This window comes from Doryrhamphus excisus, linkage group LG9 (genome assembly GCF_037039965.1).
Source record: "Doryrhamphus excisus strain RoL-2023G ecotype Guam linkage group LG9, RoL_Dexc_Guam_v1.1, whole genome shotgun sequence".
In the NCBI taxonomy this organism is placed as follows: Eukaryota; Metazoa; Chordata; class Actinopteri; order Syngnathiformes; family Syngnathidae; genus Doryrhamphus; species Doryrhamphus excisus.
In genome coordinates this window covers 11909650-11937529 of record NC_136365.1, presented here as the reverse complement: position 1 = coordinate 11937529, position 27880 = coordinate 11909650, and the positions used below count along the sequence as shown (strand labels likewise).

At 40.8% G+C, this 27880-nt stretch overlaps 1 long non-coding RNA gene across 1 annotated transcript; it reads right to left on the bottom strand.

Annotated features, from left to right (window-relative positions):
- Positions 1 to 270: 270 nt before the first annotated feature.
- On the bottom strand, positions 271 to 27753 carry LOC144899773 (uncharacterized). The gene is made up of 3 exons (XR_013628059.1): positions 27721 to 27753; positions 1028 to 1146; positions 271 to 502 (listed from the first exon to the last, which is right to left on the bottom strand). It is a non-coding gene; the product is annotated as an uncharacterized LOC144899773 (long non-coding RNA).
- Positions 27754 to 27880: the final 127 nt, after the last annotated feature.

Sequence of the window (27880 nt, the reverse complement as noted above, 5' to 3'; positions counted from 1 at the left end):
AAAAAAGTGACAAATGAAACAAACAAAAAAAACAATACAAAACAGCCGTGAACTATAAAATATCACATTTCTACAGAGCTTTGTTGCAGAAAGCTTGCATTTCCGACACCCTCAAGCTGCCGTGTACTCGGTTTTGTATCAAAAGACTCGTCTTCCTGGAGCTGTTGTGACGTCGTCCCCATGGTTTCCGTAAAGACCCCTGCATTACTACAAACCGCGGTCTCTTGCTTCAAAAACTATTTGAATCATTTCCATAGTTCAAGTCTTGCAAATATTATTGGCATCTGCAGCCTCCATTTTAAAAGCTTAAAAAGTAATCATTTGGGAATGTTTAAAAGGCTGGATTATATATTGCCCGCAGGCCGTAGTTTGCCAACCCCTAGGCTAGATCATAGCATCATGTATTGCATTTGTCAACATGCGGTTTCCATTTTGTTTGGAGATGAAAATGAAGCCCATGTAAGATCCATGATGTGCATCCTAAGATTGAACATGCCGCACCCTGCACAGGGAAACACAAACATCACACATCTCAGTCTATTTGTAACAGATACATGACTCTTTATTGATCCTGTCCTGTTTGGTATTCATTATTGGCACCCTTTACTGACCCGAGCGCCTTGCTCTTACTCCAGTCCCTTTTTCTAACCTGGGGTGAGCTATTATTTTCTCCCATCTTTGATGATGACCGCAAACACTGTTCATTATAGCCGGGATGCTATTAGACTTACAAATGTGTGCCTTTCTTTACTACCCATCCTCGGTGTAGCCTACCCTCTTTTCTTTCTCCTCAAGGTGCCATCATTAACAGATGCTTTCCATTTCCTGGAAAGTAGAGATCGTTCTTCTCAATAGTTTAAGATTCCGTGGCATGGCATGATGAGGTTGGCATAACGATACATTTTTGGGTCGCCAGCAGGGCACATATAGACAAACAACCACTCCCATCCACATTCATACCTATGGACAATTTGGAGTGGCCAATGAACCTAGCATGTTTTTGGAATGAGGGAGGAAACCAGAGTACCTGGAGAAAACCCAAACACGTAAACTCAACACAGAGATGTCCAAGCGGAGAGTCCAACCCAGGTCTTCCCCTCTCCTGACTGTATGGCCTGCATGCTAACCACTCTCCACCGTGCAGCCCTAATGCATAATACAATATGACAAAAAAGAAAGCAATTGGTGGCTCAAAAAAGGTCACAAGAGAAATAATAATTTTGGAAAACTCTTGAAATTTTGCGTGGTGAATGTGCAGGTCTCAACTTATCCACGGGTGTTTAGGAGTTGTTGGAGTCTGTATTTGCTGACTTTTTATTAATTACCTTTTGTCACCAAGTTTCACTTCCATTTGATTGTCATTAGCAATTGTTACTAAGGGATTTCTGCATGCAATTCACTGGAGACTAAACGGTTTATAGCACGTAACCTTAGCCTCTGTCTCATTCTGAATCACATACCCACATTTGGTGACCCTTGACCTGAGTAGTATGTTGACCGGCAACGATGACAACAGCATGGCCAAACCAGCGGAATGACAACATGTGTGACTTCATCGAGTCCTGCCACCGAGCACTACGTATATGCGTATAACCTGGAAACATGTTATGAATGGAGTAAATCTTCTAAATGTACATCCCTTTGAAAGAATCGTTTTCGCTTGTCATGTTGATGAATAATCAATAATAATGTTAAAAACTGTCTTTAGTTCAGCTATGCTAATTTTGTTATGTTCTGGTTGTCAACAAAGTTAGCTTCAAGACTGTGACATCACTTCCTGTTTTAGTTAAAATAAAAACAAGAAAGACAGGGAAGCCATTAGCCCACAAGAACCTGGTCACCTGTTTGTCTCTTGTGTTCAGGACTGACATATCAATGTCATAAGTAGATGTAATAAAAAAAATACTAGATAATGTTTACATTGTATAAAATAATGTTTACATTTCATAAAAATGTTCACTAAGTTATGTTTTAAAAAGATGCTAAAATCGCTAATGCTATAATTGGACATGCTAATACAAGCTGCATTGGGTTTGTGCATTGTCAGGTTAGAAGGTTTATCGACAATTGATTGTGTTTTTTTTTTTGTATGTTTGACACTTTTCACTCTATGCCGTAATGATGAGTCCAGTAAAGTACCAGACTCTACAGCCACGACTCATGTCTTCATTGTGGATGGAGTTCAGCTTCATGTTTAGTCTTCAGTTCTAACATAACATCGCTTGATACCTTTTAAGCTGCAGCATGTAGTGTCAATACATGTTTGTTTACACGACCTGACTTATTAGGTTATGATATTTACGTTAACATGTTTAAAATGTACGAGCTGTATGTATGAGCTGGATAGCTCCAAGCCATGAGAAATACACACTAAATACACACGCTACAGGATGCTAAACTCTGCAAGTCACAGGTCTTGTCACATATGCACTGCTTGATGCTAAAACGGCAGCTAATAAGGTTCAAGGGTTGGTGTCAGCACATGAAAGCCTAGTTCCAACTGCGAGGAAAACAGTTTCTTATGCGCAATACTGTACAATGGCCAAGACAGTACAGGAGAACTCATTCATTCATTTTCTACCACTTATCCTACAGGGTTGCGGGTGTGCTGGAGCCTATCCCAGCTCTCTTCGTGCAAAAGGCAGGGTACACCCTGGACTGGTGGCCAGCCAATCACAGGGTACATATAGGCAAACAACCATTCCCACCCACATTCATACCTATGGACAATTTGGAGTGGCCAATTAACCTAGCATGTTTTTGGAATGTGGGAGGAAACCGCATTACCCGGAGAAAACCCACACATGCACGGGGAGAACATGCAAACGCCACACAGAGATGGCCAAAGGTGGAATTGAACTTGGTCTCCTAATTGTGAGGCCTCACCTTTTTTCTGTGGACAAGCTTTTTTTTGGTGAAAGGTGCACTGTTGGTGCCCCAATACCACATCTAAATCCACTTTCAGACACAGTCCAGATGCTTACTGGACTTTCTTGAGTACCCTGAAGTCTTCTTCCCAACAGTTGAAGCCCTTTCCTTGAAGTTCTTAATGATTTGATAAATAGTTGGTTTAGGTTCCATCCAACTAGCAGCAAATTATCGTCTCTGAAACCCTTTTTGGGCTCAGCAATGATGGCGGCAGAGGTTTTCCTTGATTGAGGAAAAACCAAGATTTCAAGCACCACACCACTTTTTAAAGCTTTCAGTCTGTTATTTGCACTGAATCAGGATGACAGAGTCATCTCCAGCCTTGTCCTTGTCAACATTCTACCCTACGTTAACCAGAGAATAACTATCATCTAAATTATAACACCTGTGTCATTTTCAAAACCGTTGGCCATGACTGAACTATGAAGAACGGTTTACCAAACTGACTGGACCCGTTTTTTATCTTCCTCTCATCTCTGAAATGCATCAATAACCTCACATGGGATACATTGAATAGTGGTTAACGGTTCATTCTTGATGTCCTGCTAACATGGACAACTTCCTAGTAGCCTGGCCTATTTTTTTTTCTGTGACGTTGCAGTATTTCCTTCATGCTAAGGTTTTTGATCTTGCTTGGATCGGGTTCTCTTTCCATCTCTATTCTGATCACCAGTGACAGAGAGTAGCAGAGTGCCACATCCCTGCAGGATGATAGCACATTCTCTCGGAAGAAAACGCTTCAAAATCCAAGAGGACATGCAAGTCAGGCTACTTCAATACGCAGTGGAACTTGGTGAAGTATGCATGCTTGGTGGGAGAAACCACAAAGGTCACACTTTATATTAAGGTGCTTGTAATAAGTTTTAATAAGTAGTTATTAAAATTAACAAGAGCCTTATTATATTAATAAGATTCGGTATTAAATGCTTATTAGCATTTATATGGCTATATAAGCAGTAATTATATTTTAATAAACCTTTAATTAGGGTTTATTACAGGATTAATTACTAATCCAGATGACACAATGACATTCTTATTGACATTCATATTGTTCATAATAACATTTTAGACACATAAAACATAATGTTGAAACATTAATTATTATCATTATTATTTTATAAAGTTGTAAAATGTTCAGAAAAAAACAATACAACAAAAAATTTAAACAATCTTGGTTTAAGAAATAATTTTACAAGAATAAATTCTAAATATTATGATCAAAAAGTTGTGTTCTAACAAGAAAAAAAAATCAATATTATGGGAACAAACGTGTAACATTATGAGGAAATATATTGCCATTTTTGAATGGCCATGGTGGAATCAAACTATGGAATGGATTGAGTAAGGACCTCAAACAATGCACAACGATGAGCCAATTCAAGAAGCAATGGATGAAGGGATGAAGGATGAAGAGTCTTGAACCAGTCATGATGTCACGTTTCGGCATGTCTGTGTTGCGGTGCGACCCCAGGATGCAGAGAGCAGGACCGAATGCAGGTAAAAATATTTATTTTTCCAGTAATTGTAGCAGCAGACAAAAGGCAACTCAGGTAGCAGGATGACAAATGATAATGATCCAACAAAAAGAGAAGCACACACCTGAACTAAATAGAGGGGACAAATTAGGGACAGGTGTGGGTGGCTATGGCAACAAAGGCAGAGGAGGCAAAACAGGAAGTCCAATACAAAATAGGAGTGTCCAAAAAGTAAACCATAGCCCAAAACAAGGAACATAAACAAAGTGTCACATGGAAAACCACACAGGGCGTGACACATGATGTGCTATACATATCACTATATTGACGGTTACTATGGTACCCATTTTGTCATTGTATGGTCATATCACCTCGTACTTCGGTACGTGACAAAAAAAAAGAGAAAACTTAAACTATATTCGGAAAGCAGGAAGTGAACTTAATGTAACAGTTACTGATTGTAAAAGTACCAGAAGGAAGGGTAGGATTTCATAAGCTTTGCTTCTTCCTACTCCTTTTGGATATATGGAACTGTGAACTGATTATGGGATGCACTCAATTGTAATCTGATGCATGTTCAAATGAAATAAAACCATTACTATTACCATTACCATTTTAGTAACACTCTGTTGACACTGGCTCACCCAGATGCAGCCAACAGACGTGCCGTCCTCCTCCGCCAAATAGGAGTCTGCATTCAGATCATCCTTTGTGACCCATCATATCCCATGATACTTTGGATGCTTCGCAGTTAAAATATTTCAACATCCATCAACATCCATTTTTCTATACCACTTGTCACTTGGGTGGGGGTATGCTGGAGCCTATTCCAGTTGTCTTTGGGCGAGGGGCGGAGTACACCCTGGCCTTGTCGCCAGCCAATGTCCTCATATGTGAATCAAACAAAACAGAGGTATACAGTCATACTATTATGGGAACAAAAAAGAAACAAAGAAAGAAACAAAGAAAGTTAATATATTTTAAAAATATAGCAAAAATGTAGGAAAAAAGTAATGTTTGTGCTAATAATAGGCTTATTCACATATATATATGGCAGAGCTGGGATGCAGTTTTTTTTCTTGAAATCTACATAATGTAATAAAATTTTTGCTTTAGAAAATATCAGAAAATCAAAATCACTAATTTTTCAAGTATGTACTTATTATCAAATGCATATTTTTACATGTTTGATAGAATTGTGCACATTATGTTCCCAATTGTGATTTTCCAAGAATGTTTGAAAAAACTAAACGATTACCATCACTTTTCCCATATTGCCAGATCAGATGAGCGACTCTTCACTGGTTTCACATATTGCAAATGAGTTTATGATAAACAAATATACACACAAAGCCATTGGAAGGCATCAGTGTCATTAACCCAAAGCCTTAGGCCACAATTAAAACTATTGTGGCTCTAATCAGTCTGAAAATCCCACAATTTGATTGGAATCCTGAGGCTACATTATTTTCATAAAGAGGGCCAAGACCTCCCCTCAGTTATTAGCACTGAAAGCAACCACTCACTGTGTGTGTGTGTGATACAGAGAGACCGCACATTGACTGTGGGAAACTTAATGCATCTCCTAAAACAGGGGCATCAAAGTGGGGGGAGAATTTGGAATGATGTAAGGGCGCGAAGCAAGCAGCATCATGTCCATAACAGAAACAAAGACAGGAGAGTGGACTCCAGCTAAAAGTAGGCAAACAAATGCTACGTTTATTTTAGGTTTGTTTGGTATTAGAGGTTTGTTCAACCAAGGGTGACCAAATATCCTGTTTTTAAATGACACATCTTCTCCTGGTCGTTCTATTTATTTTTTTGAAAAGTGATGAGCATGTCCACATTTCCATTGTTTTTCATTGGGTCATTAATTTGAGCGGAAGTAGGAAAGTCTGCTGGATGAAATCCTGGAGAGACTGCCATGTGGGCGGCTTTATGAATAAGTGTTGGCAAAAAAAATTGTGAAATTATTGGTTCTATTCAAAAACTTGGAAAAACGTTTTCTGGAAAAAATCTTCATGTTTTTTTTTTTTTTTTTTTAATCTAGTATGAATACAGGGCAAGTTGGGAAATTATATATATTATAGCAGGAAATGATTCTATACAGAATCGTTATGGTTTTACATGCAGAAAATGTAAAAATAATTATAAATGAGAACTGGGTGGAACTTATAGTAAATGCGGACTTCCCGCGCATCCTGGTAAGATTGAATGCAATAGTTTTTCTCACCATCTTCATAACATGACAAGTTATTTAGCAGTCACACTCAAAAACATGTACAGACATTAAGTCAACAACTCGTAGGTTGCTTTGTTTGGTCAACCTATTTTACAGAACGATCCAGTACAGGGCAAACGGACTAGTTTATCACATGCACTATTGAACAAAAAGCATGTACAAAAAACAAAAGCGAATTTTAACGAAAACAGCAGCATACAGACTTTGCATGTTCTCCCCATGTTTGTAGGATTTCTCCGGGTATTCCATTTTCCTCCCAAATTCCAAAAACATGTGTGTTAGGTTCATTGGTGACTCGATGGGGTACAAGCCAGTGCCTTTTGCCAGTCCCAAGCCTGGATGAATACAGAGGGTTGTGTCAGGAAGAAGGAAAATTTTGCCAAACCAACAATGCAAATCAACAACACGACTTCCATACCGGATCGGTCAAGGCAGGGGTTAACAACAACTGCCATCAGTGCTGTTCACCTACAGGGTGCCGGTGGATATTGGGTTACTATCGGTCAAAGAAAGAAAGGAGGAAGATGTGCCTATAAGAAGAGAGAGAAGAGGAGTGCCAAGCAGTTAGAACTGAGAGTAGGGACTTTGAATGTTGGAACTATGACATAAAAAGGTAAGGAGTTGGTTGACATGATGCAGAGGAGGAAGATGGACATACTGTCTGTCCAGGAGACCAGGTGGAAAGGTAGCAAGGCTAGACGTTTAGGAGCAGGGTTCAAGTTGTTCTATCGTGGTGTAGATGGGAAGAGAAATGGAGTAGGAGGACTTGGTTAAGAATGTCCTGGAGGTAGGAAGCAGGAAGTGTCAGATCGGGTGATGAGTCTGAAGCTAGAAATTGAAGGTGTGTTGTTCAATGTTGTTAGTGGGCATGCTCCACAAGTAGGATGGGAGTTGGAGGAAAAACAGAAATTCTGGCTGGACCTTGATGAAGTGATGAAGGGCATCCCTAGAAGGGAAAGAGTTGTCATCAGGGCAGACTTGAATGGACATGTTGGTGCAGGAAATAGAGATGATGAAGAGGTGATGGGCAGGTTTGGTATTCAGGAGAGGAACACAGAAGGACAGATGGTGGTTGACTCTGCCAAAAGGATGGAAATGGCTGTAGTGAATAATTTCTTCCAGAAGAGAGAGGAACATAGTTTGATCTATAAGAGTGGAGGAAGGAGTACACAGGTAGACTACATCTTGTGTAGACGCTGTCATCTGAAGGAGATCAGTGACTGCAAAGCAGTGGTAGGTGAAAGTGTAGCCAGACAGCACAGGATGGTGATGTGTTGAATGACCTTCATGGTGAGGAAGATGAAGAGGGCAAAGGAAGCGCAGAGGACCAAATGGTGGAAGATGAAACAAGAAGAGTGTTGTAGCATTTTTAGGCAGGAGTTGAGACAGGCTCTGGATGGTCAGGAGGTGCTTCCAGATGACTGGACAACTACAGCAAATGTGATCAGGGAGATAGGTAGGAGAGTACTTGGTGTGTCATCTGGAAAGAAAGCAGACAAAGAGACTTGGTGGTGGAATGAGGAGGTGCAGGAGTGTATACAGTCAAAAAGATTAGCTAAGAAGAAGTGGGACATTGACAGGACTGAATAGAATACACAGGAGTACAGACAGATGAAACATGAAAGTAGAGGTGACAAAGGCCAAACAAGAGGTCTATGATGACTTCTACGCTGGGTTGAACGGTAAGGAGGGAGATAAGGCAGAGAGACAGACATGGGAAAGATTTGGTATTGGTATATGGATTGGTAATGAGGAAGTGAGAAGAGCATTGAAAAGGATGAAGAGTGGGAAGGCACTTGGTCCTGATGGTATACCTTTGGAGGTATGGAAGTGTCTAGGAGAGGTAGCAGTCGAGTTCCTGACCGGGTTGTTCAATAGAACCACTATAATTTCTTCTTTTTAGGCTTTCTTCCTGGTTCTTTGGACCACGTTGCTATCGAAGAAGTGATCAATGATCACACAATGCAAAATATTTTCAAACTGTATGAAAAATATACGTGTGTACTGTCAAGGCCTCTATGAGAAGCAATTAGACTTGCAATGCACTGAGCTATTAGACTGCATAATGTCTAATCAAAATATGGTCACCCTAGTTCAGCCCAAATGTTAAAGCACATTATGATTGATGAAACACAATGCTTTTAATCACACCTTCCAATTGTCCTGAAAATTAGCCGTGAGGGGGTGTGTGTGGCAAGGAGCTAACATTGGCCTCTGCTGCTGCTTACTGCCTCTTCTCATCACACTCTCCTTTTCTGTACTGCTAATAGAGGCATTGTCATTGCAGAGTTGTTGCAATGAAAATTGTTGGTATCTCTTTCGAAGGTGAAATCTAACTGAATTTGGTGCTGCGCGTCTGCCTAAAAACCTAAAGATGTGCATTGTTCCAAAAAGCATTTTACCTGGCTTCATTACAACGAATCACAGCCAACAAAATCATGTGATATAATTAAAACTGAGCAATGTCTTTGTGTTTTGGAGTCTATTGATTTCTATGAACAAGGTTTTCGATTTCCACACATTTACCCTCTCCCTCTAAAATCCCCAACATACTGCAAATAACAAGCACTTTACCAGTAAAAGTGCTGCCTGATCATATTGGCCCCATTACCCGTCCACTCTCACATAATAATGCAATTATGTGGTGGCTGGCATAATAATCTTACTGAATTACACACTGACCTCTGTCCGTGTGGCTTGCTTTAACAGGTCGTCACATCATGGACTAATGGGGAAAGAAAATGATCTTTGTGTGATGAACCAGCAAGTGTGATTATGTACACAAACACACTCAAGGACAACAAGTAGGCCAAGCAAATCCACTGTTAATATCAAAAAGGCTTGTCAGTGAATGTTAGTCTCCTTTAATACTGTATATTCAAAGCAAGGACATCTCTACTTCATCTCCAGTTTTTGTTCTGACATTTCAATATATTTTTCCTCTCAAGTACGATATTGTTATCCAAACCATGACATAGTTATGTTGAGAGAGAGTGATATTTAAGGAAATAGTGACAAATAATGGGAAGAAACCACATGAGAGTACAACTTGATTATCATTATGGATTTGAGTCTGTTTGTTAGCAGTATAGATGGTCAGTTGCAGCGTTTCTTTGGGAAACAGATCAGGGAGGTCATTCACCCAGATATCTCATTGACTCATGTCATCTGTTTGGTTGCTTTGATTTTCTCTTCCTCATATTACCATATGGAAATGTACACACAGCATCTGCTTCTGGATTAAGGAGCAGCAAACTGGTCCAAGCTGGCGTAAATGGGCCCATACATTTCATCCATTATCATGATTAACACTGGCACCCCCCACGGCTCTGTCCTGAGTCCAATCTTGTACAGTATTTACACACCTGTTCACCCGAGCAACACTGTTGTTAAGTTTGCCGATGATTCCACCATGATTGGACTTATCTCCTTTGAGGATGAGCATACATGGACGAGGTCCACAGACTCTTATCCTAGTCAAATCCTAGTTTCTGATCACTTATAAATGAAGAAGATGGTTCTGGACTAAAGGAGGCAGCGACACTCTATTGCAGTTCCACGCCATATCAACGGGGAGGTTTTTTCAAGTTCCTTGGGAATGTCATGTAACCCAGCCTTTCCTGGTCCAACATCACCAATTAGAGTCAAGAGAGCATGGCATACACTCTGCTTTTGAGCAGACTAACGACATGTTTGATGACTAATATGAAGAAGAGGCCATTTGTATTGTTTTACAAGGCAACAATCCAGTCTGTCCTCACACAGGGGTGGCCAAACCGTGGCTCTGTGCTGGTCTATTGAAGGCATGAAAGCATGTCCAAGTTTAGTTCATTACAGTATTTGCGTGTAAATTTATTTTTAAAAAATGCCTCAGCAAAGTCACCGAAGTCTTCACCGAAGTGTCCTGAAAACAACAAACTTAAACAAATGGTATCAGACCTTCAAATGTCCCGCCACACTGTTCAACTGAAAAACCCACATATTACATTCCTTGTCGACTCATTTAATACCGGGACAAGCTGTTTGAAAGCCCCTCTAGTCACAGATGAGGCTGGGCTGAGTTAGAGATCATCGATCTTTGTGAAGCGGACCAGTTGAAATCTGCATTAAGGGAAGGGACCATTCAGTTCTGGAAAAGTGTGCAAAATATTAAACAAGCTACACCGAAGATACTGTTAATGTTTGGGTTGACATACATCTAGAAGTCTGTATTTTCTACCCTGCAACATGTGAAATCAAGCATCGATCTGTTCTGATTGACACCCATGTGAAAGAACTGCTTCAAGTGGCAACAACGGAATACAAGCCAAATTGGAAGAACATTGTTCAAGGCAACAATTGTCAAAGGCCCCACTGATTAAAGTCAGGTAAGAGAAAAAATATTTTTGTCTGTTTGTGTGAGAAAGAGCACACACATTACGTTTTTTAAAAATGACTGTCATGTCGTCTTGGTACTTTGTAGGATTCAGTTTTTATTGTTATGTTGCTGTTTACAATAAATCTGGCTGAGCAAAGGTTTGTGTGTGAGGGGGGAATGATCATGTGTATGATGTGGCTCTTTGCAGTCGCACAGTAACAAATGTGGCTCTTGATCTCTGACTGGTTGGCCACCCCGCTCCAGAGAGTGGTAAGGACAGCAGAAAAGACCATCGGCTGCCAGTTGCCACCTCTGTAGGACATCACCACCTCAGGCTTTCTCAGCAGAGTAAGGACAATTCTGTCAGACAGCGACCACCCATTCTGGCAGGAAGTATAAAGCAAGTCAAGGCTTGTACCAAAAGAATGAGGGACAGTTTTTTTCCCCACAGAAATGGGTACACACACACACCAGAGGACAGAATATCTGTACCCTATTTATTATTTTTTTTATACTTTAAGTACAGGTATGTATGAAGAGTGAATGTTCGAACACAGGCCTAACAATTTGGTTTTATTTCAGATTGCCTTCACAGCTTTAGCTAGCTGGCCTACAATAATTGTAGCATTTTTCATATGCCCAGGAATGTTCTCCTTCATCCAGGCCATTGTATTCTCAAGTCACAACTGGACTGTTCAGGATGTCTCAGAAGACCTTTCTCCTCTCAAATGAGCAGACAGTAGAGAGAGAGACAAAAACAGCAGCAACAACAATTCCCATAACAACAACAGTGACAAACAGGACTGCATCAGTTAAACGTCAATGATGGCTAAGGGTCACAATGGAGATGATATCACTGAAATGAAACAGTCAAACTTACCAGTAGCAATAGTAACAATGAAGACATGAACCATGATAGTAAACAGAATTACAGCCATACAGTTGAAGTGATTAAAATCTCACTGCTTGACATCATTATGACTGTAATAATAGCATACCTATAGCGTAAAGACATCATGGATAAGATGGTATTGTGTAGAGAAGCACCCATGTGCTGTGAGTGCACATATGGAGATGTGTACTTCTGTTGGTGTGCATATTCATATATGTGTGCGTAAGTGTGCTCATGTGTGTGAATGCATGTGTGTGAATGTGTAATTGTCACTGAGAATGACAAAAGGAGAGGTACTGCCTTCTGCCACCCAGTAAACATCGCCCCGCACAGCCAGGTCAAGCTCTAACCACCAGTGATCCACTGGCCCCGTGGGTGCGGGCAAAGCCAGGGCAGACTCCCCAAGACCCGCCCCCGAAGCATCCCCCCAAAGAGACAAGCAAAGGGGCCAAGGAGGAGCAATCCCAATCAGCAACAGGGCGCCAGCAGGCCGGAGGAGAGCCAAACCCCCGAGACTGGCGAGAGACCACACCCCACTAGGGCAGAAGGGCATCGAGGGCCACACACCTGCGGGCACAAGAGCCCCCCCGCCAACTGGAAGGGAGCCCGCCCACGGCCGGAGACGACACCCCCCCCCCCGACCCCCTGCACCCACAGGAAGCGGAACCCGGCCCGCCCCAGGTAACCCCAGGCCCGACCACCGACACAGGACCGCCCCGGCTGGGACAGAAGTGGTCCGGACCCACTGCTCCATGGAGGACCAGGCGGCAGACCCCCCCACCCACCGTATATCTATACATATATACACACATACAGTGCATCTGGAAAGTATTCACAGCGCTTCACTTTTTCTACATTTTGTCATGTTACAGCCTCATTCCAAACTGAATTAAATTAATTTCTTACCTCAAAATTCTACACAAAATACTCCATTATGACAATGTGAAAAAAGGTTTTTTTGACATGTTTTGAATTTATTAAAAATAGAAAACTAAGAAATCACATTTACATAAGTATTCACAGCCTTTGCCATGAAGCTCAAAATTGAGCTCAGGTGCATCTTTTTTCCACTGATCATCCTTGAGATCTTTCTACAGCTTAATTGGAGTCCACCTGCAGTAAATTCAGTTGATTGGACATGATTTGGAAATATAATAACTGTCTATATAAGGTCCCACAGTTGACTGTGCATGTCAGAGCACAAACACCAAGCATGAAGTCAAAAGAACTGTCTGTAGACCTGCGAGACAGGATTGTCTTGAGGCACAAATCTGGGGAAGGATACAGAAAAATTTCTGCTGCTTTGAAGGTCCCAATGAGCACAGTGGCCTCCATTATTCGTAAATGGAAGACGTTTGGAACCACCAGGACTCTTCCTAGAGCTGGCCGGCCTTCTAAACTGAGCGATCGGGGAAGAAGGGCCTTAGTCAGGGAGGTGACCAAGACCCCGATGGTCACTCTGTCAGAGCTCCAGCGTTCCTCTGTGGAGAGAGGAGAGCCTTCCAGAAGGACAACCATCTCTGCAGCAATCCACCAATCAGGCCTGTATGGTAGAGTGGCCAGACGAAAGCCACTCCTTAGTAAAAGGAACATGGCAGCCCATCTGGAATTTGCCAAAAAGCACCTGAATGACTCTCAGACCATGAGAAACAAAATTCTCTGGTCTGATGGCTTTCGTCTGGCCACTCGCAAGCACACACCGTGGACCCCCCAAAAAGACGTTATATGGGAATCTCAGTCATGCAACATTTGCAGGTGATCTTGGAATGAATTTCCTGCAAATAGCCTGTATCTAAAAGTATTAAATAACATGTATCTGCCACCCACTCCTAGCTAATGCTGGTCATGGTAGTCTGTTCTTCTTGTAAGTGTTGTGCGAATGTGCAAATGTAGAGTACAAATTTATACAAAAGAAAAAAATAAGATGTGAACAGAACTCCAAGCTCCTGATGTCTTGACATTCCAAGAGTGACAGGGAGATGGGAGATGACAAGACAACTTGACATAATATCAAAGCAGGTCAGAGGAATCCAGCCTTGAAAACAATATCAAAGTGCTCAAAAAGGGAGGACAGCCCACTCCTGGAGTGGCAGCAAAGATGTAGGCATGCGGTATGTGTGCGTCAATGTGTGTATGTGAACAACAACCCTGTGAATGTCTGATAGTTGTGTTTGAACATCTGTGAACACACATGTCAGTCAGTGAGCTTTCCCCTTACACGTGTGGGAATGTCAAATTGGGAAGTGTTGATGGAGCAAACACATCACTGCTCTGTTCTCCCTCTCTAGAGTACAAATGTGCCCAAGGCAAAGAAACAAATACAAATGGTCAAAAAAATACTCCTGATCAAGATTTTAAGACTTGCAAGAATTAATATTTTGCACTGTCGGATCTTAAGGAGGTTCTAAGTAGAGATTCAAAATGCCAAAACAACAAATGGGAGTGACACTATTTTTTTGAGTAAGCAATATATTGCAGACGAACATTATAGGGGACCTACGTATTATGCTCATTTTTCGGCCCTTTGTATTGAGTTGTGGACCCCGATAGAGCAGCCACACACTATAACTACCACACAAAGCTTCCTAGTTCTTCCAGAAACTGCACCGATTACAGCTGTACTTTTTTGGATTCTGTTTGATTGTATTGCACTCACGTCCACCTCCAGGCACCGCCACTCCTCTGTGCTTGGTCACACTCCTGAGTGCTTTGAAAGACTTCCGGTATTGTGCCGCTAGCTGCGAACCCAACATTATAGGAGTTGATAATAAATAATTTTCGTCTTTTTAAATGCTTTAAAGCAGTAGTAGAGACTGGACAGTCCAAAGTTTCTCCAAAAAAGAGGTTACTCCAAGACGTCTCTTAATGGTAATGGTTTTATTTCATTTGAACATGCATCAGATTACAATTGAGTGCCTCACATAATCAGTTCACTCACATAATCAGTTCACAGTTCCACTGGTAATGGTAACTAATGGTAATGGTAAGTAGCTTTACCAGCAGGTAAAGCCTGGTGGTTTACCACCAGGTTTTCGAAAGCATTGGTAGCGTGCCATGCGGTTATTACAAGTTTTCTGCGAGTACCAGTGTTAAAAAACAAACTCAGGTAGAACCACTGATTGTAGTGGGAAATGGCTACTAGCAACCCCGCTCCCTGTATGCATACTCTATAATACTACACCGATGGGCGTAGTGCTTCAGCAAGTTTGTGGGCTAGTCCAGCTGCATAGTGGCCCATGTTCACTAAACAGTCCAGTGTGAAATGCTGTGGACAGATTAAAATATATTTCTTTTGCTGGTAGGGAATCAGGCACTCCAACCACTTGTGCCTGATGGTGGCGTCTTTAGGAATTGGAAACAAATGTGGCTTTCCCTTACACCCAAAGAAACACTTTTTACGAGCCATTGCAAGCAACATAAACACAGAAGCAGAGCTTGGGAGAGGGTGGGGGAAGCAGAGATTGGGAGAAGGAACAGACTGTGCTGTGCCTACAGCTACGCGGATAAGGAAGCTCTCTGTGACATCACAAAGGAACAGTTTTGCAACACCCTCTGAAACCGAGTGTTTTGAGCCATCCCAAACTTCCTTCAGGGCTCACTTCCAAATGCGCAAACCTCATTATATACATTTATAGGTCAGGAAAGTGGAAAAAGCAAAGAGAAGTAGGCTGCCCATCACCTGATCAAAGGGGATCTATTATGCTCATTTTCAGACCTTTGTATTGAGTTGTGGACTCCTGTAGGGCAGCTACCAGAACAGGGATTTAAAAATAGAACAAGGAACTCAAAGGTGATTATGTGTTATTTATATCTTAAGTGTCTTTTCCTTTTATTATGTTGACTATATTGGACATAACAAGTGTACAGGTGACTATAAAGGTGTTGTCTAGTGGGCTATACTAATGTTAAAATACATATTTTGAAGGTTTCAAACAGGTTTTCTATTTTCAAACTACTACTTTTGTTGGTTGATATCGGAATCTGTCATGAAATGCTCGGCAATATCGAACATCTCTATTTATTACCATAGCTTTGAGTCTCATTGTCAAATGTATGCAACATATGCAAATATGTGTTTTTAACAGAGAGCAAAACAACACTGTTTTCATCCACTTTCAGTTAAAAATAGCAAAAACCTCCTGAGACTGTGGTAAGTCGGGGTTAAAGGTTCCAGGAGAAGGGTGAAATAAGGCTGCGGGCAAGTGAGGAGCAAGAGCAAATTGAAGGGGAGGAAGAAAAAGGCGACGAGATACTGGAAGAGACAGATGGGATCGCGGTAAAGATGGAGACACTTAAGGATAAGAGCAAAGGAGCAAGTGTGAGAGACGGTGAAAAAGAAGGTAAATTGACTGCTGTGTATGGCATGGAAACAGTCCCTAATTGGCCAATCAGACCATCACAGATTGAGACTGCTGTTTTCTCTGACACTGCTCGAGCACCTGTACCCCCGTGACAAGCACACACTCACACTTCAAATACAACACCTGCCACCATTACCACCTCTTCATTTCATCCCTCGCTTTCTGACATACTTTTAGGGAATATCTTTGACAGCAGTGAGCAAGACAGGGATTACAAAGGGAGAAAGAGTGGAAAAAAAAGATTGCAGCAAACAATCGGCTTAAATCCAAAGTTGTTTTTGTTAGTAATGAAACTGCCATATGCAATATCAATGATTTTATAATCAAGATTGTTTTTCATGACATAAACAATGACTCACACTTAGAGAGTGGTTCTGAAAAAGGAAATGTCATTTCCGTTTTGGTGTAATAAGCTGTTAACATCATTCAGGTAATGGAATATTAGTGATTCCATTACTGTAACATTAACATTCAGGGTGACAACCTGATGGTTGCTGGTTCGGTCTTTGACCGTCGTTCATATTCATATTCATTTCAACATTCAGTCTGCATTTCAAATGTACATCATCTGTACATCAGTCGGTTTTGTACTATTGTACTATAGTACTACAAGCAGTTTTCCAACTGACTTTATATCACCAGCCACCACCCGAAAAAAAAAAAAAAAAAAACATTGTCAGGGACTGAGGCACAATCATGCCCGCTGTCTTAAAACAATTCACAGTGTAGTTTATGAAAGATTGCAAGGTGCACACTGCAACATATTGAGAGGGGAATAATATTCTATACACACTCATGAGCTCCTGTGTAAGTGTGCCTAATGCTGTGGCCAGTCAATGCTGGTTATATGTATGGAGATAATGATTAAATTTACTTGTTTCATACTTGTAAAAATACGTTTATAACGAGCATCCAGCTCATCCCTAATTCCAACGCTTCCAATTCTGCCAGGTTTTTTTTTTCCCTCAGCTGCTTCAAACCATTCCAACAGTAAAATGTTCAGCTTGTTCAGGACATGAAGGCTATCTGTGAAAACCTTTTGACAAAGTAATTCTATATTTTCTGTGACCCTTTTCCCCAAATTTCATTTTGTGCACAGCTGGGATGGCTCACAACGTTCGGTTTCAGAGGGCATTGCAAAACTGCTCCTTTGTGATGTCACAAAGGAGCTTCCTTCTGGGTGTGGCTGTAAACACAACGCACTCTATGCCGAGAATCTCTGCTTCTGTGGTAGCAATGGCTCATTAAAAGTCTTTCTTTGGGTGTAAGGGAAAGTCACATTTGTTTCCAATACCATCAGGTGCAAGTGGTTAGAGTTCCTGATTGCCTACCAGAAAAGAAATGTATTTTAATCTGTCAAGAACATTTCACACTGGACTGTTTAGTGAACATGGGCCACTATGCAGCTGGACAAGCCCACAAACTTGCTGAAGCCCTATGCCTTTTCAACGTTACATGGTGGTGTGGAAGAGTCAGAAGGGCCAGCAGTAAGTAACAGTTTATCAGTGTCCTAACTGTCTTTATTTTGTGTAAGTACAGTGTGTATACAGGTAGCAGGGTTGCTACAGTAAACCTCGGATATATCGGATTCAATTGTTCCCACTGGTTTTGTCCGATATAAGCGAAATCCGTTATATGCGTATACCGGAAAATGTCCGCCACATTCATTACACGGACACGCAATGCCATAGGGGAACTTTCTTTTATCCATGTTCACAGCCAAAGCTGTATAAGATCTTTGTATGAATTACAGACATGTACATTGCATCCGGAATGTTACATGTCACTTTTTCTACATTTTGTCATGTTACAGCCTCATTCCAAACTGAATTAAATTAATCTCTTACCTCAAAATTCTACACAAAATACTCCATTATGACAATGTGAAAAAAGTTTTTTTGACATGTTTTGAATTTATTAAAAATAGAAAACAAAAAAAATCACATTTACATAAGTATTCACAGCCTTTGCTTAATACTTTGTTGATCCACCTTTGGCAGCAATTACAGCCTCAAGTCTTTTTGAATATGATCCCACAAGTTTAGCACACCTATCTTTAGGCAGTTTTGCCCATTCTTCTTTGCAATAAGTCTCAAGCTTCCATCAGGTTGGATGGGAGACGTCTGTGCACAGCCATTTTCAGATCTCTCCAGAGATGTTCGATCGGATTCAAGTCTGGACTCTGGCTCGGCCACTCCAGGACATTCACGGAGTGGTTCTGAAGCCAATCTTTTGAGATCTTGGCTGTGTGCTAATGTCTACTGTCTATATGGTCAAGGTACATGACCAGTCTACTGAGGTCAAGAGCGCTCTGGAGCAGGTTTTCATCCAGGATATCTCTATATATTGCTGCATTCATTTTTCCTTCTATCCTGACTAGTCTGCCAGTCCCTGCTGCTGAAAAACATCCCCACAGCATGATGCTGCCACCACCATGCTTCACTGTAGGGATGGTATTGGCCTGGTGATGAGCAGTGCCTGGTTTCCTCCAAACATGGCGCCTGGCATTCACACCAAAGAGTTCAATCTTTGTCTCATCAGACCAGATAATTTTGTTTCTCATGGTCTGAGAGTCATTCAGGTGCTTTTTGGCAAATTCCAGACGGGCTGCCATGTTCCTTTTACTAAGGAGTGGCTTTTGTCTGGCCACTCTACCATACAGGCCTGATTGGTGGATTGCTGCAGAGATGGTTGTCCTTCTGGAAGGCTCTCCTCTCTCCATAGAGGAACGCTGGAGCTCTGACAGAGTGACCATCGGGGCCTTGGTCACCTCCCTGACTAAGGCCCTTCTTCCCTGATCGCTCAGTTTAGAAGGCCGGCCAGCTCTAGGAAGAGTCCTGGTGGTTCCAAACGTCTTCCATTTACGAATAATGGAGGCCACTGTGCTCATTGGGACCTTCAAAGCAGCAGAAATTTTTCTGTATCCTTCCCCAGATTTGTGCCTCAAGACAATCCTGTCTCGCAGGTCTACAGACAGTTCTTTTGACTTCATGCTTGGTGTTTGTGCTCTGACATGCACAGTCAACTGTGGGACCTTATATAGACAGTTATTATATTTCCAAATCATGTCCAATCAACTGAATTTACTGCAGGTGGACTCCAGTTAAGCTGTAGAAAGATCTCAAGGATGATCATTGGAAAAAAGATGCACCTGAGCATGGCAAAGGCTGTGAATACTTATGTAAATGTGATTTCTTAGTTTTCTATTTTTTATAAATTCAAAAAAACTCAAAAAAAAAAAAACGTTTTCACATTGTCATAATGGAGTATTTTGTGTAGAATTTTGAGGTAAGAGATTAAATTAATACAATTTGGAATGAGGCTGTAACATGACAAAATGTGGAAAAAGTGAAGCGCTGTGAATACTTTCCGGATGCACTGTACATGAGCATGTACAACGAAATATTTTTTTTTCTCAAATCTGTAGAAATGCCTTCTTGTTGCTATTAGGGAGGTTTAGAAACCAAACGATAAACGTAAACACAAACGATAATGACATCACAGGCTATTGACAAGTCGGCAAGTTCCCATACATTTCAATAGCATGTGACGTCATTATCGTTTGCGTTTACGTTTATCGTTTGGTTTCTAAACCTCGCTAATAGCAACAAGAAGGCATTTCTACAGATTTGAGATTGTTTTTTTTTAATTTCGTTGTACATGCTCATGTACATGTCTGTAAATCATACAAAGATGTTATAATCTTCAGCTTTGGCTGTGAACATGGATCAAAGATGGATCAAAGGCCACGATGCGGCCATCCGATATAGGCGAGGGAAATTGGAACGGGACTGGAGATTTTGTCCGAAATAGGCAACATCCGTTATAAAAAATACGATATATGCAATGAATTTTTATTGGAAATGCATTACAGAAAAATTGGTTCTTTTTTATCTGTCCGTTGTGAGCAAATTTCCGATATATCCGAGTCCGATATAGCCGAGGTTTACTGTAATAGCTTTTTTCCACCACAATCAGTGACTCTTCCTGAGTTTTTTTTAATACTGGTATTCTGGCAAAAACATTTACACACTACCGAATGCTAAAATGAATAATAAATTAAATAAATTAAAACGGTCCGTTTTCATGGGCAGCACAAAATCCAAAGAAACAGACCTGTAATAATAGATGCAGATGTACACAACAATACAATCATGATCATTTTCTTTGTTGATTAATCTGAAGCTTGTTGTTTCAACAAACATAAAGACATTAGGTCTGCCTTCATTGGTGACTAAGGAAATGTAAAAAACACCTAACGATTTCTCATGGCACAGTGGTTGACAATCACTGGGTTAGAAAACAGTCAGGAGATCGGGAGGACCTGGGTTTGATTATCCGCTTGGCATCACTGTGTAGAGTTTGGAGTTGTGTGCGTGGGTTTTCTCCAGGTACTCCAACTCCAAAAAATGCATGTTGGGTTAATTGCCAACTCCAAATTGTCCATAGGTATGAATGTGAGTGTGAACGGTTGTTTGTCTAGTTCAGGGGTCGGCAACCTTTACTATGAAAAGAGCCATTTTACCCAATGCCCACTGAAGAAAAATAGCCTGGAGCCGCAAAACATATAGTATGTTTAAAACAACATTGGAGGGAATTTGGGGGTATCAAAGTAGTTCAGATAAGAAAAGACGAGTTGGAGTACTCTTGCTAGTTTTGGAGATAAACTTACATAAATGTATGTGTAAACTACTGTAAACGTAAAAACAAGTTCCCATGCCGCTGTTTTTAAATTATCTCGAATTTATTTTTTAGATTTGTAGGTAAGTATTACTTGTTTTTCTTCATGTACTGAACTGGATAGCAGTCAGAACTCACTCAGGATGCATTCATGGTCTCAGACAAAGTTGGATTTTTTAAAACTCATTACAAAAGACGTGCATTTTCCCCACTCGGGTGTTAAAAATATTCAAGCATCGCAAAGGGAGCCACAATAAAGAGTCTGAAGAGCCACATGCGGCTCTGGAGCCGCAGGTTGCTGACCCCTGGTCTAGTTGATTCCAGCCTGTGATTGGCTGGCCACCAGTCCAGGGTGTACCCCACCCATGAACCAAGTGAAGATAAGCGGCATAGAAAATGGATTGGAATGTCATTTTATTTCCAAATAAATTACATCTATTATACAGTTAAAATGTACAGTATACATGTACCACTGTAAAAAAAGGCCCAAACATTTTAGCAAGCTTTCAGATTTGGCATATTGTTTGGTGGTCCTTGAAAGCACCATATTTGCGGTGAGAAACCAAAAAGACGAACAATAATGATGACAAAATAGAGCAACAACTGAAGTTCAAATAAATACACATTTCACCTATGTATAGCAAAAGGTTGAGATGCTGTTTTTTTCCAATAACTTGTCTATATAATTTTTATATAACTTTCTCAGCATGTTAAACAATATCAAAATATCAAAGTGGCGCTTGTATGCTTTTCATTTTTTGTATGTGACCCTCTGTGGAAAAGGTTTTGACACCCCTGTTTTTAGCATGAAAAGAGGATGGGTCACAGTGCTTGCAAGCAGAACAAGCAAGACATTCATTGTATTGAATTTATTTGTACTGCTGGCAATAAGAATATGCCCAAGGTTGCTTCCTCAAAAAGGAATGCAGAAAGAATCTCAGGGTTGGATAAATGATCTCTGGTATTCGGCATGTACCATGTATGAATGCAGCAAAACAAAAGTTGTTTTAAAGTACACAGCATCGTAGGAAACGACACGTCCCTTTCTCCTTTCACACACACAAAGCAAAACAATCCCACACACGGACATATACTCTAAAGGGAGATGAATTACTGAGTGGATGGGATCTGACGTAACCCATAGTGGAAGTAGGTCACCGGGGGGAGACAGGTCATCAGGGAAATAACACTTGCAGTTGCTGCACCTTTCTCCCCATCTGTATCCTTTCCTCAATAGCTTTGCTTTTTTTCCCCATGCATTCTCCTTTTTACCTTATCTTCCTCTTCCACCCCTTATGTGTGTGAGCTGCATACTATTCTTTACTCCATTATCAATCACCCTAAACAAGGGCATAATGAAAAGAAAACAAGTCTTTCATTCATTGTATTGGATTCTTTAAGAAGCTGACATCTCCAAGTTCTCTCAAATGATGCGACAAAACCTCCCAACAAAACGTTTTCTTTCTGTTGGACAGTGACACAAAAAATATGTCTTAATAATGTTTTATTGTCGCATTATGACTCAATAATGCACAAAACCCCCACAAGTTATGATGGCCGTACAATCATACTTGTAACGTGCACAGGGTTGAAAAATACAATAATCCCCAAATTTCAGGGCTTTACTCTATCACAGTTTTTCAAAAATATATAGATGAAGAAGTTTTTAACTTCAACCGAATGAGGTTTGCGCATTTGGAAGTGAGCCCTGAAAGATGTTTGGAATGGCGAGGTGGACACAGCGCCCTTGCATTCCAGTTCTCCTGAGCTCCACAGCACCAGCAGTGCTTTTGACAACGTGTGTCCGCCAATGAGTGCTCCTTGCAGGCGAGGTTGGAGGAGCACCAACAATGCCTACTCTTTGAGTTCATAAACGGTAAGTCGGGGGTCTCCAACCAGTAGATCATGAGCTGCCAGTAGTGCCTAAAAACTTTTCAATTCGCTCTAAAAATACTTTTGTCATTTATTATGAATTATTATTTACATTGTTCGCGGTAGTCGGGACGTACATTGGGTGTGTGACCAATCACAAGTGGAGGGGCCGTGTCCAAGGGCGGGCTGTGGGGCGTATAAATAAAAACAGACTGTTTTGGCGGGTAGCACCAATCCAAGGAAATACAGCTGGACTAAGTGCAGATCCTGGAAGATCTGGAAAGTTTTCTGTGTGGGTTATTTTGTGTAGCTGCTCTACAGGAGTCCACAATTCAATACAAAGGGTCAAAAATTAGCATAATAGGTCCCCTTTAAAAGATGGACAAACTGACCAACACGTCTGCCACAACTATCATTCAGGATAAAGTATGGAATATAACTAACTGATATATAATTATAATATAACCGATAACTAAGCAGTGTCTTCTTCTTTCTCTTTGGGCTTTTCCCTTCAGGGGTCGCCACAGCAAACCAATCTCCTCCATCCAACCCTGTCTTCTGCATCTGTCTCTCTCACACCAACTACCCTCATGTCGTCCTTCACTACATCCATAAACCTCCTCTTTGGTCTTCCTCTACGCCTCCTACCTGGCACCATCCTTCTACCAATATATTCACTATCTCTCCTCTGGACATGTCTCAACCATCTCAGTCTGGCCTAAAGGACTTTATCTCCAAGGCCTCTAACATGTAATGTCCCTCTGATGTACTCCTTCCTGATCCTATCCAACGTAGGTTGATTTACACTAGAACTCGACTTGTGCAGTTATAGGAACAGAACTCCAATGCCTGACATGACATCCTGGAAGACATTATTTTTATGTTATTTCATAAAGATACTGTAGTAGTCCACCATATTGCCACAAATGACAGCAGAAGTGGATCATAGAGCAGAAAAACACAAACAGAAGTCTTGACACTCACATAGCACAATCAGAGTTGTGCGACACATACATACAGTATGACTGATGGATAAATACTAGAAGAGGCCAACACAAAAAAGTTGCATGGCTCTCACTCTCTCACACAAGCTTAACATTCACCTTCTCACAAATGTAACTTTCACTTTTGGGATGTGGTGACTGCTATTTGTCCTTTGTTTACTTTCATTCTGGGCTTCTTCCCCATTGATACTAGAGTCCAGTGCTGTAACCAAATGTATTACTATTTTTTTTTTTACACAATTTGATAACCTTTTAAATTGCATGACCATTGATGCAAAGAACCAGGAAGAAGAAAACCAAGGGTATACGTCAATGCCCTCGACAAAACCATTTCCTTCAATTCCCAAGAACACGCACACTCACACTAGTGTGACTAGTGTGCATGCAGTAATTAAGCCATCTGGATATCAAACTACTGTAGCTAGCTCAGCCTCGGGATGCAGTGGCAGCAGTGCAGTGGTCGGTGTGTGCGTTCCTATTTGTGTGACTCTATAATGCATGGCACGAGGACAAGAAACTGGCTGAGGGAGTGAGATTCTGGCTTTCCTCTCTATCACTCTGCACTAATCCAATTGTCCAAAGAGAAAGTGGGAGAAGGCAGGAGCGAGAGCAAGAGAAAGAGTGGCACTGAGATTGCGCATCCTGCTATTGGCTGCTGTCCAAATCTAAATGGCAAGCTGGATGAGGATAACTATGACAGGATAACAAAACTGCAAACACACCCAACCTCCCTCTTGCACACACAGATGGGCAGCACGCACATACACCAGCACTCCTACAAACCTGGGGTTCGCATACATCATCCACACACACAAACACACACACAAACGTCTTGAAATGTTGCCACATAAATTAGAAACATGGTGTAAAGGCAGGGTTGCTGTGTCCCCTCACTACCGTTCAGCAGGGTTGAAGTTGATGGTGCCTTGAAAGCAAATTCCCCAATGTGTGAAAATCAGTCCCACAGTGCCATCTGCTGGTCAAATCCCTTTTAATAGCATTAAAAACCCTTCATGAACCTCAGCATTATGTGCACTTGCACACTCTAACAAGATGTAGTACATATGTTGTCTTCCCAAAAATAATTATGCTCATTTGGGATTGATATGCTCCTTGATTGTGGTGAGAGATGGCAGTGGTGGCGATACTGGATTCATTACATTCTTATGATGAATTCTCATCACCAATGCAACCCACAGCCAACATAATAAAAGACAACTAAATGACTGTGACAAGGTCATCTCTGTAAAAGTGGAACCTTTGGAATGAGATCGTACATACTTTTGCAACCTTGCTTGTGACAATTGTCTTGTTTGTCATGCTGTGTTCATGAACAATGTGCAACATTAATTAAACAAAAACATCCTTTGAAAAATATAACTTTCGGTTCTGGTGGCCATTTTGTTCCCTAGCAAACAGGATGCTAACAACTTGTGTAATATCGGTGAAAAAGTGTATCATTACTATGAACCTTAGTCTTTTTTTCTGATTTTATGCTGTTTTTTTTTTCTTTGCATTTAATGTTTTCAACTTACTTCCTTCCCTACGAAGGCTGCTGGAGGGATGGAATTTCCTTCCTTTTCTTCGGGATATTATGACTTTATTCTCATTTTATTTGGACTTTATTCCTAAATATTAAAGGATATAATTTTATATAATTCTGTATTTTGTGTTATTATTCGACAATTTCAACATTCTTCTTTTAAATCTTCTTCTCGTAATTATGCACAGTAAATTTTCAATTCACGCTTCTAAAATTATGACTTATTTCACAACAAATTTTTTCCCAAAATTACATAATTCTTTGTTTTGATTTTTTCTCATCATACTATGACTTTTTCATTCAAATTTGCGATACTATAATGATGTTATTTTCCATTAAGTTATGGTTAATCTCGTAAAATACCAGCTACAACTTTTTTCATTTTAGTATTTTCACATCATTCTTTTAAAATTACTACAGATTTGTCCAATTTCTGCTGTTGTTGTTGGGTTTTTTGGTGTGCCGTGGCCCCTGGGCTGCACTTTGGAAACCCCTGACATTATTTGGCTGAGACAACACAAATCAATCCTGTAAATGTAAACTAATATACTGTATATAAAGACCCTTGCGGTAAAATGCACATATGCTGTGTTTACTGCATATCAGGCTTGCCAATATCCTGTTCCCAAGAGTCTTGCACTTGACTTCCGCAGAGCAGTCAGGATGTCCAATAAGCCTGCATTACAGAGGCATTCACCTTTTTCATTTCCTGTCTAACGGTCAAATTTATGTCACAATGTGAGCAGTTTTTTTCTTCTTTATTACCGCATGATTAGCAGAAACACAGCTGAACACTACAAATATCCAGCTTGCAGGCAAAAGGGCAGACGACAAGCTGGCCTGGCCGCCAGTCAGTCACCCAAGCAGCCCCACCTGCCCCCACACCTGACTGCATGGACCATACTTTGATGCATGAAGATGGAGGAAAGCGCTTGTCTCAGTGAGCACAAGCTAAAAACAAATGGGACTGAGGCTGACAAATCATTTAACAGAGAATTTGCTGTGACAATGATAAGGTGGCTGTTATATTTCAACATCATATCAACGTCGCTGCTGTTTTTGTGTACACTTAATTATGTCTGTGGTGATAAATCAGCACAACCAAATATTTCTTTGTTCTTTATTACACACTCCATTACCCAATACCAAATAAAATTCTTGTTGCTAAAGATCATCCATCATGTCTTTGGACAGTCATTTTTAGGCGTGCCTTGCTTGTTTTTCAATATGCACTGTTTAAAATGCTAATTTCATACATATTTAAAAATCTTACTCATACTGAATACTGAATTTGTTGAAAAAAAAAACATAAATACAATTGATCCTATTATGGAAATAAAACCATGTCCCTGTTGGTACGTGTACCCAAGGGCCGCCCAGCATATCTTGTGGGTTTATAAATGAGCATAACATTGTTTGACATGTATATTTGTGTGTGTATTCCTATTTCAATCACACCAGTGTACACCAGTGTACATTGTGTGTGTTCCTTGTGTTATTTTTTGTTGCACCGTGAGTGAGGTAGGCGTTGATAAGCACCCGCCTTACCAATGCAGGCAAATGAGATGGCTCCCCTACCAATAAACGGCCTAATTATGGACATTATAGGTAAAAAATGACAGGTTTTCCCATAATTTAAAAAATAATCACATTTTGATCATAAATTCTCCCATTTGCTGGGATCATGATGCTGAATGGCGACACTGCAGATCTACTGTACTGTCAATATGTGAGCGGTGAAAATGAATGATTAGGCATCACAACCAAGCACAGTTCCTAACATGAGGCTAAAATCTAACAACGGTAACATAACCAATGCTGATTATTGGAGCTTAGTCTCTTTAATGATGAAGACGAATGTTCTCATTATTCAGTGTGTTTGTGTGTGTGTGTGTGTGTGTGTGTGTGTGTGCGCGCACACATACTCAATCAGCCTGGTATGCCACTAAGGAATGTTGTGTCTGCAAATTGTAACCTTGACCTTTGTTCACGTTGTCTCTTGAGGTTAATTGTATCATTTAGCCTCAGTTGTTGAAGTTTGCCTCTTTTAATTGCAACTCGCAATATTTATGTGCGTGTGAGTAGGCTCTTGCTTGCAGATGGCAAAAACCTACATGTAAAATATTTATTTTGGAAATGTGGCTTTCTCCTTCCCCTCCAATAATGCTGCTAGCTTGACGTCGACGCTGTCCTTTAATTTTGCATCAACATTTGCAATACAAGTGACTCTTGTAATTATTAGATTGAGCTACAGAACCCTTCCCTTCTCTCTTCAATTACCATTGTTCACTCGCGACACAATCCAAATGTAAGCCCCAAATATGCCTTACACACAAATTTAAAGTATACATTGTATAGGTACTCACCACAAATGAATGATAATGTGAGATGGTCCATGAGGTGGAATGGGAGACACAGTGAAACCGTTAGGCTGGTCGCCAGGCTAACCAAGAAGCCATGAGAAGGCATTTCTTTGCACAGCACAGCCACAAAGGATGGCAGCAACACAACTGCAACAGAAACAGA